At 46.2% G+C, this 4,791-nt stretch overlaps 1 long non-coding RNA gene across 1 annotated transcript; it reads left to right on the top strand.

The window, feature by feature from the left end:
• Positions 1-647: 647 nt before the first annotated feature.
• Positions 648-2,948, top strand: LOC309330116. Its single transcript, XR_014151280.1, has 2 exons — positions 648-711; positions 1,913-2,948. It is a non-coding gene; the product is annotated as an uncharacterized lncRNA (long non-coding RNA).
• Positions 2,949-4,791: the final 1,843 nt, after the last annotated feature.

The following is a 4,791-nucleotide window of genomic DNA, read 5'->3' as shown; positions in this document are numbered from 1 at the left end:
ACTGAGAGGAGATATGATAGCCATCTTCAAATATCTCAAGGGCTGTCACATGGAAGAGGGAACAAGCTTGTTTTCTCCTGCTCTGAAGGGTGGTACTTGAACCAATGACCTCAAGTTACAAGAAAGGAGATTCTGACTAAACATATGAGAAAACCTTCTGACAGCAAGAGCTGTTCGACAGTGGAACCGTCTTCCTTGGGAGGTTGTAGGCTCTCCTTCCTTGGAGGTTTTTAAGTGGATGTTGGATGGCCATCTGTCATGGAAACTTTAGCTGAGAGTCCTGCATTTCAGGGGGTTGGACTAGATGACCCAGGGTCCCTTCCAATTCTATGATTCTAAGACCTGGAGTTCAGCCACATTCTGGAGGGCCACACCGGTTTCCCATTTGGGGGATAACAGAAGTAAGGGGTTCTGCAAATGTAATGAAAATTCTCACAGAGCGAAATAGAGAACATGAAAATGCAATCTGGGTGATTCATTGCAATAAGCTGAGGAGAGCATAATACTTGGCCCTGACATCACTGGAATTATTAAAGTAATTTTGCACATGATGGAATCAGCAGTTCTTGAGGGTGGAACTTGAGAACAAAGTGATGTCACTGGGCTGTCAAGGATGCCACTGACACAGTATAAAAAGCCCTCATCCATCCAGAGTCCTCCAACAGCTTCACTGATCAGCTTCTCCTGCCTTTCCATTCCTCAACGGAACAGGTAAGCTTGGCTTGCCCAGGTCATCTTGGTAGCTTTAACCACTTTAAATTCCAGCAGCTTAATTTGGGTAGAGTGTGAAGAAGTTCAGCAATGCAACCAATGAGCTAGGCCATGTTGACCATGTTCATTGGTCATGTTCTACCTCCACTGTTAGAGGAGTGGTACTTCCAAATGCCAATGACCGGAAGCAATGAGGGGGAAGTGTTGCCGATGCTCTTAGACCCTACTTGAAGGTTTCCAAAAGGCATCTGGTTCAACACTGTGATAATAGGGTGAAGGACTGATTCAGCTGACATTTACTATGTTCACATGTGGACTACAGCTTCCATCAGCCCTGGCCATTGGCCATTATGGGTGTGGATGATAGGAATTGGAGTTCACAGTCTATTGAACTGCAGCTTGCATCATTCCTGACAATGGCCATGCTGGCAGGTATCCGGCAAACTCTGGAGGGGACAACATTGAATTTGGGGTTTCCTTAGTCTTCCTTGCCTTGGAATCCGCTTATGCTTTAACCCGGAGAATGCAGACAATTGATTATGATGACTTCACTAGCAAGTGACATAAAAAATATTTAGGGCATTTCTGTAGTAGCTAGGACAGCCTTGGTCAACCTGAAACTCTCCAAATTGTAATACTTGGAGCAGAAGGAGGAGAGCTGTGGGCTTTCAGATACCCATCAGCCTCCAACTCTCATCAGCACCACTCAGCAAGGCCAGTAAAAAGGGATGAATGAGTGCAGCAGTTCAGCAGAAGATCAACTTAGGGACATTCTCACCTCTGTAAAGGTGCCAACCACCATTTTATCGCACTATAAAACACATGATTTTTTTCACTGTAATAGTGGTGGGGGAGGTGGGGCTAAATATCTCAAGTCGCCCTGGAACACTGTAGCTCTTCTTGCCTTCAATATTGTTTATGCTCCTTCCTGTGTCCTTTCAGACCTTCAATGGCTACTAGGCATGACACCTTTGCTGTGCCATCCATGGCCATAAGCAGTAATGCTTAAGAATAACGGAGGGAGGTGGGTACTCTTGTGCTTGTGTTCTACATACAAGGCTCCCATTGCCACATCAGGAAGACCACAGTGAGAAGATGATGCTGGATTAGATGGGCCATGGGGTAACCTAACTTAGGCTTTAATGCATTGTAGCACTCCTTACCTATAATAATCTTTCTTCTCCCTCCTGTGTCCTTTCAGACTCACCTCCAACACTCAGCCATGGCAAACTGTGGACCATCCTGTGCTGTCCCATCTTGTGCCTCCACCCCAGTCGTCGGTTTTGGATCAGCAGGTCTTGGAGGCCTTGGAGGCCTTGGTGGCCTTGGCCTTGGCGACACCTACGGCTATGGCTCCGGTGCCCTGGTTGGATCCGGCATCCCTTCTGCTAGTCTTGGTATTCTTTCTGGTGTCGCCCCTTCATGCATCAACCAGATCCCACCAGCAGAGGTCGTGATCCAGCCACCAGCCTGCATCGTGACCATCCCAGGACCCATCCTCTCTGCTAGCTGTGAGCCAGTGGCCGTAGGAGGAAATGCTCCATGCTCCCCTGGTGGTTTGGGCAGTGGGTTCCTAGGAGCCGGTTCTCTTGGAGCCGGTGCTCTTGGAGCTGGTGGTCTTAGAGGATCTCGTTTTGGACTTGGGAGTCGTTATGGATTCGTTGGAGACAGAGGAAGCATCTGTTACCGCCCCTGCTAAGTTAATATGGAAGGTTTATTAGGGAAAAGAATATCCACTGCAAAGTATTCAAGCCTGGGTTTAAGATATTCTGAGGATCCTCAATTCCAGATGAAGCCACTGGGCAATGGGGACACCAAGCAAGCCTGAAAATCAGACCCATGGCTCTCTTTCATGCATCCATTTCTCATCTTAACATAATCCCCCTCTATCCCACTGTTTATGTGCTTTCCCCTCCCCTGGCTTTTATTTATTATCTGTACAGCTCTTTTGCGCCCCTCTAGCATAGCAAAGAACAGGAAAACTATGGACAAGGAACTTGGCCCCTGGAATTTATTCCCAGTCAGTTTGGTACATCTGTGAAAATGGTGGGGAGAGTTTTTATAATTGCCAACAATATAACTGATCTCTTTCTGGGAAGGGATTTGTAATCCAGAAACGATTCATGTATATTTCTTCAGATTTGTCCTTTTCAAAAATATCCAACTTCTTGAGCGTTTGTATTTGTTCACTCAAATATCTTTTCCCCGTTCCTAATACAACTTACTCTGCATCATAACTCTGGTCTCCTGTTCTTCTTTGGCATTTAGACACTTTTCTTCCCTTAAACATGATTTACTGTGGAGGGTACCCTTTGATGAATGTTGACCTATATTGGTAGCGACCTAAATCGTTGGGAACAATGCACCCTTGAGAACTTTCCTGGCACCCATAAAGTTTATATAATTCTCTTCACTACCCCCCTTGTAGTGGTCTGTGTTGTTACCCTTTTCCCCCTGGAAAAGTACAATAGTACCTTGGGTTAATAACTTAATTCGTTCTGGTGGTCCGTTCTTAACCTGAAACTGTTCTTAACCTGAGGTACCACTTTAGCTAATAGGGCCTCCCGCTGCCACTGTTCTGCTGCCATTTCTGTTCTCATCCTGAAGCAAAGTTCTTAACCCGAGGTACTATTTCTGGGTTAGTGGAGTCTGTAACCTGAAGCGTCTGTGACCAGAGGAGGCACTGTACATATAGCTGAAGGAGGAAGTTGGAAGTTGGAAGAGTGAGCTTTCCCCACTCATCCTTTCCAGCTCCATGGGCTTCACAAGACTGAGATTAATGCATTTGGGTCTGAATTTATCCAGATCTCATAGAAGAATGAAGTGTGGACTCCCTCCCCGGCCCCCTCTTCTTTGGGAGGGAATGATTTCATGGAGAGTGGGGGAAAGTAACCAGATTTAGTGGCACCCACAGCATTTATACAAAAATCAAAATGTGCCCATCAGCATAAAATAGTTGGTGGTCCCTGCAAAGTGACTGGTGTTGGGGGTGGGGCTCTAGCAAAACAGCATACATTTTGAGAAAATCCAACACCAAAAGAAGCCCTCTGCGGTTCCATACTTCCTTCAGTTGTGACCCAATTGCACCTAAGGCAAACCTGGAAGTCAATTGGAAGGTTATTTCATGTACAGAACATCTAAATGCAAGGAGATAAAACTGGTTGCATATTTGCATGTGGCAGGAAGGGGTGATTGTTGTCCCTGTCAGGAGTTCAGCCTACACTCAAGTAGGACCCTGGCAGAGAGACATGCCTGACTGGCATGTTTCCTCCCTCCTAATTGATTGTTCGGGAGCTTCAGAACCTTTCTTCAGCCCAAACATCTCAGCGACCAATGCCAACACACACCGGCACACTTAGGGATCCACAGAGTTTGCGCATCATGAGCATGACAGACCTCAGCGACTCAGCATTTTGGCTAATCTACATTATTTACATATAAACACACAGAGAGCATTGCAACATGGCTCCCTCTCTCTCTAGCATTCGACAGCAAAGAGAAAAAGAACAAAGGACAATAGTCTCACTTCACAGAACACAATAACACAAACATCCTGTCTCTGTCACTTCCCACTCTATGGAGTCAAAACACATACCATCATGTGATAGACAAAAACCCCATGACTGCAAGCACGGAGTAGGAATTCTAACAGTCCCATGTGGTGAGAAGCATCACTGTAACTTCTAAGTATGGCATCCAGAATGGCTAAATACTGCTTTGTGTGGAAAAGCAGTATCATTACAGCTTCTCAGCGAAGGATCTCCTGGACCAACTGAGTCCAGTCTGGCCTTGGGCTTCTGCTGGGCAGGAAGGGTCTACAAGAGCATTTCTTGGGTCCTTTTCTTGAGCAGCAAGGCCTCCCTGAGCTCCAGAACATAGTTATCTGCCTTCCGCTGAGCCATATCATTGGTCCAGATAGCTCAGGGTCATTTACACACAGCACAATGTCGAACTACGAAGCTCACTCCCACAGGAGGCAGGGAGGGCCACCAACTTGGATGTCTTTGAAAAAGGAGTAGACAAATTCATGGAGGAAAGGACTATCAATGTGATAAAGGAAAATCCTGGGGATTTACTCCA

Source organism: Podarcis erhardii (assembly GCF_964252035.2).
Source record: "Podarcis erhardii genome assembly, chromosome: 15".
Classification (NCBI taxonomy): Eukaryota; Metazoa; Chordata; class Lepidosauria; order Squamata; family Lacertidae; genus Podarcis; species Podarcis erhardii.
Note: the sequence above shows the minus strand (reverse complement) of the source record. Positions and strands in the feature narration are given on the sequence as shown.